The sequence below is a fragment of the Chiloscyllium plagiosum genome, unplaced genomic scaffold (genome assembly GCF_037043375.1).
Source record: "Chiloscyllium plagiosum isolate Xiang-an unplaced genomic scaffold, Cpla_swu_hap1 HiC_scaffold_52, whole genome shotgun sequence".
Classification (NCBI taxonomy): Eukaryota; Metazoa; Chordata; class Chondrichthyes; order Orectolobiformes; family Hemiscylliidae; genus Chiloscyllium; species Chiloscyllium plagiosum.
Genome location: NW_028270190.1, coordinates 24,886,888 through 24,898,969, shown reverse-complemented (window position 1 = coordinate 24,898,969; position 12,082 = coordinate 24,886,888).

Below are 12,082 nucleotides of genomic sequence, written 5' to 3'. Positions count from 1 at the left end.
CTGACCCTGTGTGGAATCCTCTCCCACAGAAGGCTATTGGGGCCGTTCCATTGCATATATTCTGGAAGGCGCTTGACTTGGTATTGTGCCTGATGGAATTACGATTATGGAGAGAAAGCAACAACTGAAACTGTCTGAACAGCCATGATCATAATAAATGGTGATGCAGGCTAGAAGGACAAAATGGCATTTCCTGCCTCCACTTTCTATGTTAATGATGTGCATCACGTCGTGATGTTTTGCGTTTATCCACATCTCCCTCATGGCTGAACACGATGCTAATTTCTCCCCATTCATTTCGTGTTCCAGTACAGAGTAAGGATTGCAGGTACTGGAGAGTCGGAGTGTGTAAAGGTTGGAGCTGGAAAGAAAATCAAAGCAAGCACAGAATATCAAAGGCAAGGGTGAGATCGACGTTTCACTTAGCAATAATTCGACATGACTGCTACACAACCCTCCACACACGTTAAAGTTCTTCAGTGTGTCGGATCTGCAGGAATTAATATTGTACTGTAGCTACCCTTTACACAGAAGCTCTGAAATACTGATGACTCAATCACATGATAAAAGGAACAACCAGCACATTCCGCATCGACCAAAAAAAGTACTGACACACCCCAGACAGAGCAAGTGCAATAATGAGGTAATCACATTGCAGCAAAATAAACACTGGTACATTCCCATGTCTGTATAAATGTCTGTCTATTAGTATTTATGTTTGTGTATCTGTAGCAGTATCATTGTACTGTGCGTGTCAGTGAGTGTGCATTTATATATCTGCATCTGTGCTCACCTCTGTGTGTAGATGTGTAAGCGGCGGGTCTGACAGACGAGATGGTGTTGAAGGTCCTTCCATGTCCCCCTCTGTTGGCCTTCATGCATCAACGACAGTTGAGGGCGAATACAACCAGGTATTCAATGCGGCAGGGAGAGCGGAGTTCGCATCAGATTGCCGCAACTTTGTGTCTTTCGGACAGAGATAGCTACGTTTTTTTCGTTAATGAGTGGATAAATGGTTAGTTAGTGAAGACAGGAGAATTGATTTGATTAAAAAGGCACAGAAGAGTCGAATACTTAATATCCAAAATCTATCCCAGTTTGTGATTCTCTTACGATCTGATCATATATGACATATTTTTCCTGTTAATTCAGGGGAGGATGAATTTGATAAGCATTTGATTGAAGAGAGTTAATAGATACGTGGATGGGTTTGAGGAACTGAATAGTGTATATGTTTTCATAATTGTTGCGCTCTTTAATCTCAAAATATTGTTGATTGGTTTGAGGTAATACATTTAAAAAAAATAATGGTATTCCCTTTGAAGTTTGAGGTCGGGATATTCCTTTATCTTCAGGGTTGTGCGAATTGTTTATTTTCGTCTCCAAACATCCCGAAAGCGGGGTGATAGGAAATATTCCAGGAGGAGTTCCATCGATGTTTGAAGTACAAGAGATTCGATGTTTATTGGGAGCATAAAGGAGAGCGGTATTCAGCTGCAATCACATCAACAAACAGCAAGTTCGACGACCCAAACAGCCAACTGTTACTGCTAATGCAGGTGTGCGCTCTCACTGAACTTCTCGACGCTGTTCCAGAGGTAAAGGAAGGTCACTTTCTGTCAGCCAGGATCATTACAATGAGACAGGAGGTGACAGTTCTGCCGTCCTCAGAATTTACGCTATAATAGAATTAAGTAATTCAGAACGTTCAGCACATTACATGTCACAGAACGAATCCATGCAAACTTTCTCGGAGGAAAGGGGAACCTTGGTTAATTATCAGGAAATGGATACACTAAGTAACTTTTTGGAGTGCCCCAAGTAACAGTACCAGATCAGCAACGATATCCAATCTACATCAATAAGTTCAATGAAGAGGTGGATTAAAGTTTGTGAGAAGATTTGTAGCTCGGGTGCTCGTTGCTATGAGCAAAAACTAATGTAGTGTACAAGATCCCATGCAAGGACTGCACAAAACACTATATAGGACAAAGACAGCTAACGATCCGCATCCACGAACATCAACTAGCCACGAAACGACACGACCAGCTATCCCTCGTAGCCACACACGCAGACGACAAGCAACAGGAATTTGACTCGGACAACACTACCATTATAGGGCAAGCGAAACAAAGAACAGCCAGGGAATTCCTAGAAGCATGGCACTCATCCACAAACTCCATCAACAAACACATCGACCTGGACCCAACATACCGGCCACTACAGCGGAAAGCTGAAACTGACAACCGGAAGCGGCAGGGACAGGCCACTTTCAATGCCGGAGGAAACACCACAGAAGCGCTTCACAGGAGGCTCCCAAGCTCTGAGGATGTCACCTAGCCAGGGGATGAGACGTTTGCAACAAAAACTTCCAGCTCGGCGAACAGAACCACAGCAAGAGATGGATTAGTTTGAAGCGCAATTAACTCAATTCGGATGTCAAGTGAAAGTAGAAGGTCTGTAATGGAATACAGACAGAGGGTGTGAGAATACAAATCCTCGGCAGAGAGTATAACTTTGCTTATCTGAGGCTGTGATGGAAGGAAAAACAACAAGAAGCTACTTAAATGAAGAGAAATCGCAGAACTCTGTCTTAAACGAGGATCTAGACCCATTTGACTGAGAGAGGTTCATACACTTCCAAACATTTCTTTTTCATATACCCGTCCATTTACCTTTTGAAAGTTTTACTCTTACTCATCTTTACCACTTCCTCTGGCAGCTCGTTCCATACATGCACCAGTCTTTTCATAGAAAGGTCACCCCTCATGTTACTTTTAAATCCACTCCTCTCCCATCTAATTTATGCCCTGTAGTTTTAGACTGCCCCACTGTCGGAAAATAACATTTGCTATTGGAGATTATCCATGGCACTCATGGTTTTATACACCTGTACAAAGTCATAACATTTTGGGCCTGAGAATTAGGATAAGATTTAGAGGAGAGTGTGTCTGGTGCGAAGCTGATGAATGACTTCTCTTTTGTGGTAGACAAAAAAGTAATGACTTGGTTTTAATAAAACAATGCATTCATTTTAATACAGGTATCGTGAATATATGAATTTCTTGTAGAAAAAGTATACCTAACGAATGTATTTTCAAGCTAGGAATTTCTCTTCCCGGGAGAAGAGATGGAGTTATACAGCCTGAAGAAATTTGAAAGGAGTTCTCATATGGTCCGATTTGTTGGTTGGTGCGTTTCAATTGAGAGAGAAAGTGAATATGTAACCTGCCTGAGAAGCAACGAACTATGTCACCATCTTCTTTTTGATCTTGTTTATTGCAATGTATGAGAGCTGAAAATCCGTGAGTCATCCTTCACAGCCGTGGAATATTCCAGTTGAGGATTGATTAGAATCTCCCCACTGCCTCTTGCAAATAAATTCAATCAAATCCCACGGTTGCTGAAAGAGACTCCATTGCTAGTAACTTTCATACTCAGAATAACTTCTGACGCAAAATATGATATGGGCAGTCTAATTTTTTCATTTATCTGACGAGTTTCCCCATTACTTGGACAAAAGCCTTCCATGTTGGTATACTACAGAATTTCTTAATCTTCTGTTTTTCTATTTGCGTGATTCTGTCTATGTCTGTGCCTGTGTGTGTCTCTGTGTTTACGTATTTCTGAGTGTTTCGGCAATTATTTCAGACAAATATTGTTATGAAGTTGAAGTCGTGCACTGTGCCATTAAGAGACAGTGAAAGAAGTTCTGCATTGAAAGCTTGCAGGCATCTGTGATGTGAGCGACGAACAGTCTCTGAAATGGACTGGAAAATTGAAAATATGCAACGTTTGGCTGTTGTCATAGCGGATCAAGAGTAACGAATCAGTTTTAATTTTGACCCAAGACACTAAAAACAAGTCGAGTTTGAATTTATTGTTTTTGACAACACGAAAAAATATGGCGATCTGACGTTTAGCGTATAAAGGAGTTGAAAAATTGAAAGCTGGCCGGAGACAGTAAATGGCCATCGAGAGAGACTGTCAGTCAAATCACTTTCTTTCAAAGGCACTTTTTTTAATGAAACATCTCTGCAGCAAAAGACGGAAAATAAGCCGGGGATAACTACAGCCGGAATAAGGCGGAGACTGGTTACTACCGCCACTGTCTGGGTTTCAACACGTAGTTGATGCAGTTTTATTCGGGGAATGAGTGGAACAGTACAGTTATAGAGTGGGTGGTAGATCGTAAACCTATAAGAGAAAGCAGGCATAGAGTTGTAAGTTGATGTTTAATGTTCACTTTTGTAATTCAAGAATAAATTGATATTCCTTCTTCACTATAGTGGAATTTGCGAGTTCTCTGTCACTCGTACATTAACAGACTAAGAGGTGAGGTGAGTTTTTCCTGGGCGTTTCGTTGAATGTAGAAGAGTTCACCGGCGTGTCATCACAATATTCATGTAAATACGTTTTATTTCCCAAAAAGCCTTTCCATCCTTGATTGAGTAATGTTGCTTCTGTCATGGATGAGTTACTATTGAAAAAATCAAACATTTACCTGACCTGTTCCTCATACTGAACCTTATGGCGCGTATTTTCATTTGGACGAAAATGGGATTATTAGTGATAGGCAACGCGGTTTTGTGCAGGGAAGGTCATGTCGTTCTAACTTAATAGAATTATTTGAGGAGGTGACAGAGTTAATCGATGAACGAAGGGGTGTGTATGTCATATACATGGACTTTTGGAAGGTGTTTGAAAAGAGGCAGATGGAAAATGTGAAGGCGCATTGAGTCCAGGGTGTACATGCTAGATGGATAAAAAAAAAACTGGTTGGAAACAGGGTAGTTGGGGAAGGGAGTTTTTCAAAATGGACAATTGCGACCACAGGGATCTATGCCTGGACCACTGTTGTAGATGACAAACATAAATGATCTGGAGGAAGATATAGGTGATCACATTACCAAGTCTGCAGAAGACACTCGGATCGGTGAAGTAGCAGAGAGTTAAAAGATATGTCAGAGAATACAGTAGAATATAAACCGTTTGGAGTGTTTGGAGAAATGGCAGATGGAGTTCAATCTGGAAAAACGTGACGTGATGAATTTTGGAGGATACAATTTAAGAGAGAACTGTATGGTAACTGAAAATGTCCTGGGAAAAAGCGATTAACAGACAGATCTGGTTGTTTAGATCCATTGTAACATGAATGTGGCAATTCAGATCAAGAGAGTGGTGAAGAAGTCATATGGCATGATTTCCTTCATGGGACGTGGTGCTGAGTAGAAGAGTTGAAGGTCATGTTATCGTTATGTAATACATTGTTTTGGCCAAACTTTGAATATTGCGTACAATTCTGGTCGACACGTTACTCAACGGATGTGGATATATTAGAAAGGGTGCAGTAGAGGTTCAGCAGGATGTAGGGTACAATCTATGACGAGGGGTTGAGTAAATTAGAATTATTTTGAATGGAGGTTGAGGGGGAACTAATTGAAGTCTATAAAGTTATGGAAACTGTAGACAGGGTGGATAGGAAGAACTGTTTTTTCCAGAGTGGGGGACTCAAGTACTTTAGGTCACGAGTTCAAACTGAGAGGGGAAATGTTCCAGTGAGCTATGCATGGCACGTTCTTTACGCAGAGGGTAGTGGGTGCCTGGAACGATTTCCCAGCGTGGATAGTAGAAGCGGGCATGGTAGCTTCACTTATGATGTGTCTAGAAAGATGCATGAATGGGCAGCGAGGAGGGGAATGCAATCGTGAGAGAACAGGCTGGAGTTTAATATAATTGTTCTGGATTGGAGCAGTTTTGAAGGGCTGAAGTGTCTATTGCTGTGATGCAATTGTCTTCGTTCTTTGTTTTTTGTTCACAGTCCGAGACCAACCAATCTACATTTAAGATTTGTCAGGACCCATGAATGAGTAGGACTTGAAATGAAAATACGGAGCGTCCATCCCCAATCTGAACAGGGATGAGGAGAAGTTCTTAAAGGACCATTACAGTGGAAAGTCTCTTCCCCAGAAGTTTTTGGCTTCGGTGTTTCTGCATTAATTCATGGGTGGTTTAGTTAGACATTTAAAGAAAATTGAGTGAAGGATAATGGACTACAGATAGGAAAATATGGCTTGAGACCACAGCTACATTGTTTCTTTAATGTTGCAGGGTCAACGTGTGGAAGGAACGAGTCCTGCTTCTCAGTCCGCTGTCTGAAGGTATATTTAGCACCTCATATCTGTTACACAGGAGCTGTTGGAGGCCACCTACTCCTCGTACCTAGAGCACAGAACCAGGAGATCATTCAAAACCTCAAGACTGTCACACATGATTTGGTTGGGACATTTTCTTATGATAAATGCATGGTTGTCAGTGCGAAGCAACCCAATCATCTCTTATCACATACTTTGCCCTGTCCTGATTTGTTGAGCATGTTCTTGTCCCAAATTCATTGTGAAAGCAGTCCTCATACTGCACGCAGAGATGACTCAAGAAATCCTCCGGATCTGTCCGACTGTAACTTTTCTTAATGAGCTTCGAGGAAAATGTCAAAAACTAAATTTCCAAAGTAGCATATGACAACATAGGATACGTGAGTGCAGCATTTAGTCCCTGAAGCGGGCCTTCCTCGAAAATAAGATGATAGCTCATCTATTCTAGACGACAAAACATCTTTCAAGTCCAATTCCTTGTAGCCCTCCAAACTCTGTCGTGTCAACGAAAAATCTAACCATCCCACCCCCACCTCCCATCCAACATTTCAGTGATGCATCTGCCCTAGGTCTCTGGTCTTGGGAAGTCCTGACAGTTACTATGCTCTGTGAGCAGGAAACACTCCCCATGCATCCACCGTGTTCTATTGACATGGGCAATGGTCTGGATACAATTCCAGAGCGCCTGGCCGGGGAAAAAAGGCAATATTTAATTGGGGATGATAGCCAGAAGGTCGAACTATATTGAACTTAATGAAAATAAACGGACAATTTGCCACTGATTAGAGACATCCACAGCACGAAGGAACATGTTTGTAGTTGGTGAATATTTGTTCCATGATATCTCTGCAGAAGATCCTCAGCAGTTTCCTGTGCATAAAACAAAAAACTTTAGCTGCTTCACCAACGTCTTCCCCAGGTTACAAGATCAAAAATGGGGATATTCACTGACGATCACAACGAATTCAGAACACTTTGCTTCCATTCAACTTCTAAAGCAGCTCCTTGCGCAGCAAACCGTGGACAACTTTCACCTTGTGCTGTCACACTATCGGAAACAGTCATGTTACAATACTGCTAGAAAGTGCTAATTTTCACGGTAAAAACAAACATGACTTCATTCAGAACGTTAAGTTGGTTTCACATTAAGGTGACAAAATCTTTCAGCGCATCAAAACTATTGGATAAGAAGTGGGACAGCTCAACTAATTCATCTTGCTTTTTAAACAGGAATAGAAAAGCTTAGTGTGCACTTCGAGCCTTATAAAGGAACCAGGCATCAATTGATCAGGCCCCTGAATTTGTTTAATGGGACCATGCAGAAGAAACTCCTCCCCGCCTCGAACAAGCAGATATCATTTACCCCCCTCAAGAAACCGAGAGGGAACTGGAGGATTTAATTCATGCTCCAGCATGACAAAGTTTCGAAGCAGAGACTGAGCAGATATGTTGTTCCTCTTGGCTGCATTGCTCAGGGTAACAGTTGATAATTTTAACGTTATCCCAGTACCCATGAGATGGCCTCCGTCGGGATCTTGTATTCACATGTCACTACAGGTGACTCCCACGACATTATACACTCACATACACACACTCACACACAAACAAATAATCTTCCACACTTACACACTCACGCAGACACTCTCTCATACACACACCCATACTCAAACTCACGTGCACATCCTCTCACAGGTATACACTCTGTCACACTCATGCATGCACTCTATCAAGCACGGGCACACGCATACACACTGATTATCTCTGTTCGTTACTCCGATAAACATTGTCTCACTCTCCCTCTCCCTCACAAGCACTTACACAAACATATAATTCCATGGGGTGAATTTGCATATATATATATATATATATATATATATATATATATATATATATATATGTATATATGTGTGTGTGTGTGTATGTGTGTGTGTGTGTGTGTGTATATGACATTTCATAACTTCCTACTTTGGAAAAAGATCCAGTCTGACGCAAGTTTGGAATGCAGACAAATTCTAACCTCTCACATTTAATGCATTGTCTGAGCTGAGACGTCACTCTTTTCATGTTAATTTTTACGTTATCTCGGGAATGTGACTTAAATGTAGTTATGGGATTTACACATGAATGAATGTTTTTTGTAAGGTTTGTGAAGGTTTGTAGCTCAGGTTGAAGTTTCGGGTGTAGGTTTGCTCGCTGAGCTGTAGGTTTGATATCCAGACGTTTCATTTCCTGACGAGGTAACATCATCAGTGGCGACCTCCAAGTGAAGCGAAGCTGTTTTCTCCTGCTTTCTATTTATATCTTCCTCCTGGATGGGGTTCCTGGAGTTTGTGGTGATGTCATTTCCTGTTCGTTTTCGAGGTATTGATAGATGTCATCTAGATCTATATGTTTGTTTATGGCGTTGTGGTTGGAGTTTCAGGCTTCTAGGAATTCTCTGGCATGTCTTTGCTTAGCCTGTCGCAGGATAGATTTGTTGTCCCAGTCGAAATGGTGGTTTATTTTCATCCGTGTGTCGGGCTACGAGGGAGAGAGGGTCGTGTCTTTTTGTGGCTAGCTGGTGTTCGTGTATCCTGGTGGCTAACTTTCTTACTGTTTGTCCTACGTCGTGTTTGTGGCAGTCCTTGCATAGAATTTTGTAAATGACGTTGGTTTTGTCCATGGAACGTACTGGGTATTTAAGTTTGTTAGTTTTTGTTTGAGAGTATTTGTGGGTTTGTGTGCTACTAGGATTCCGAGGGGTCTCAGTAGTCTGGCTGTCATTTCTGAAACTTCTTTGATGTTTGGTAAGGTGGTTAGGGTTTCTAGCTATGTTTGGTGTGCTTGTCGTGGTTTGTTCTTGAGGAATCTGCGCACTGTATTTTCTGAGTATCCGTTCTTCTTGAATACTTTGTATAGGTGATTTTCCTCTGTTTTCCGAAGTTCGTCTGTGCTGCAGTGTGTGGTGGCCCGTTGGAATACTGTACTGATACAGCTTTGTTTGTGTGTGTTGGGATGATTGTTGGTGTAGTTAAGTATTTGTTCAGTGTTTGTCGGTTTTCCGTATACGCAGGATTGTAGTTTTCCATTGGCCTTTCTTTCGACTGTGACGTCCAGGAATGTCGGTTTCTTCCTTCTTGGTGAACTTTATGCCTGTGAGGGTGTTGTTAGAAATAGAAGCGACATTTAACATAATCGACAACACCCTCACATCTATCCTGGGACAAGCTAAGCACAGACATGCCAGATAATTCCTAGAGGCCTGGCACTCCAACCACAACGCCATAAACAAACACATAGGTCTAGATGCCATCTATCATCCCCTCAGAAAACGAACAGGAAATGACATCACCGCAAACCCCAGGAACCCCATCCAGGAGAAAGATATCAATAGAAAGCAGGAGACAACAGCTTCTCTTCACTTGTACGTCGCCACTGATGATGTTACCTAACCAGGCAATGAAACGCCTGGATTCAAACCAACAGCTAAGCGAGCAAACCTACTCCCTAAACATTAATGAATCTAAACCTGCAAACTATTCCCAGTGATTACGACTTAAAAGCAATTTTTTTTTCAAGACCTCGTATCAATCGAAATCTATTCGATTATTTGCTATAAGTTCTGTGCACTATAATCCTGCCCCACTAGTTACCTAATCAAGCAAAAGCACTCAGAAAGTTTCTACTTCACAATAAACCTGTTGGACGATTACCTGGTTTTGTGTGATTTTCAACTTTTCCCACCCCAGAGAAACAATAGAATCTCCATAATATCTCCGAGCAGGCAGATTAGTACTGTCTACAGATGAACGATATTGGTGGGACTGTCTAACACTTTCAGAAGCAAGGCTTTGTGGCCGCTGAACAATATGCTTTCAGTCCAGGGTCACACACCAGCTGCACACTTCGGTGATGAGAATTTATTCAGAGACAAACGTTCTCTGACAAGCAACATGGCGGCTTCGGAGAGTTATGTAAATGATCGGGAATCACATATCATGAGGAAACAATGCACGCAATTTCTCACTCTATCAATTTGTGATCTTGAACACAGTTATTGTTTGCCCATAGCCCTCACGTTTAATTGCAATCACCTCTCACAGCGCAACAGATTGAGCACTCATTTCCTTCACTGACACATTGTGGTACCATCAAACCGAGGGATTGGACAGTTGATACTCATTTTCACTCTCTCTCTGGCATTTCACTTCTTAACAAATGAGAGCAGATCTGTACACAGGTCGGAAATATTGTCTCAAAAATATTCGGCAATTGTAGGACAATGTCTTTACTCCTATCTATCAATCATTATGTAATGAAGGACAACGTGCCATTTACTGTCGTGATTACTTGCTGCCGTGTATGAATTGTGTTAATAACTCAAGAGCATTGATCCCCAGTCCCTTTTCGACAACAGCACTTCATAACTACTCGCCTTCTAATAAAGACAAAATGAAAAAACATGTTAGCGTGGCCCACATCCAAATAACGTATTTGCCTTATGAGCAGTTGTACTCCAAGCACTGATAAAGATGATAACCTATGGATAATGTCCTTCAGTCCAAAACAGGAGCCTTATTTTTGTAGTCTCTGTTATATAATTCCCAATGCACATAGGGATCCGCTTTCACACTGGTACTCTTACATTTTACATTCCTGTGTGGAAACTTAACAAACGACTTCAGAAAATTCAAATATATCTTCCCACTTATTCTCACTTCTCGATGTCAACACCAAAATCCTATAAAAGCTCAAACAGGTTTATCAAAGATCATTTTTCTGATTCTCGTCTCGATCTCCCAAGAAATATCAATGTTCGTTCCACATCTCGTTATCACATATTTTGCAAAATAAACTAGTATTTTCCTCATACTTAGTACCTAGATATCCACAACTATCTTTCTTCGTTTTCCTCTCCGTCCTTTTTTAGGTAATTGTATTTGCAAATGCTACTTTCTCATCTGTAGGATCCTTTCCAGAATCTAATGAGGTTCGAAGAATTTTGAACTCTTTCTTACGTCAGGCATGTGGCACACATAATTATGGGATTTGCAGTACACCAAGGATGCCATTGACCCATCGTGTTCATATGAACTCCCGAAAGAGCTAAATATCAAGATTAATTGTGCAGCACAGACTTTTTTGTACTCTAAGTTCATCCTTCATTTGGTGCCCCATCTGACGAACCTTCATTACAATGAGTACTTCTTCTTTAATAAATCGAACTTCCTGCAGTTCTTTACTTTCACCATTCACCATGTTTCCTGCAATTGTGGATAGCAGAACTAATGTATTCACATCACCAGGCAGAGATGGCCTCTGTTACTTGATTTCAAAAGACAGCAATATGTTCCTTATCGAATATTTCACTGACTGTTACCAGAGAGTTCCAGAATCAAACCAATTCAATTCAAGGCCAGAGTCAGCACAGTCTGAAAATTACTATTATGCACAAGGAGATGACACAGCCCTTTAACATTCATATAATTCAGTCCAACTCAATTCATGCTTTACATCTGCAATAGGCATAACATTCAGAAATGTTCCAGGAATTCTCAGCGAGGACAGTGCAGTACCCTGCTCCTGTCTGCTTGCAGAATTCCTTTCCATGCATTCTCAGCTTCATTTCTTCGCCGTGTTGCAGACCCATATACAATGTGAATGTAATCTCCAAGCTTTGTCCAGAGTGAAGTCACCAAGCCCTCAGATCTCACTTCATGAATGCAGCAGCTGGTAACACAAGCTGAGAGAAGATCCACTGTTATTCAGATGAAAGGAGAATGTCATATTTGTGTATCAATGGCTCCTCGCTAAATGTAGAAAATTCTCTCCTCTCCTCAACTTATTTTCCTGCTTGAACAAACCATTACGTCACTGCACAATTCTATTGTCCTTAAATACGAACATTTCCGGTCTACACCGAAGTGGGTGACAATGCGACTGCACAA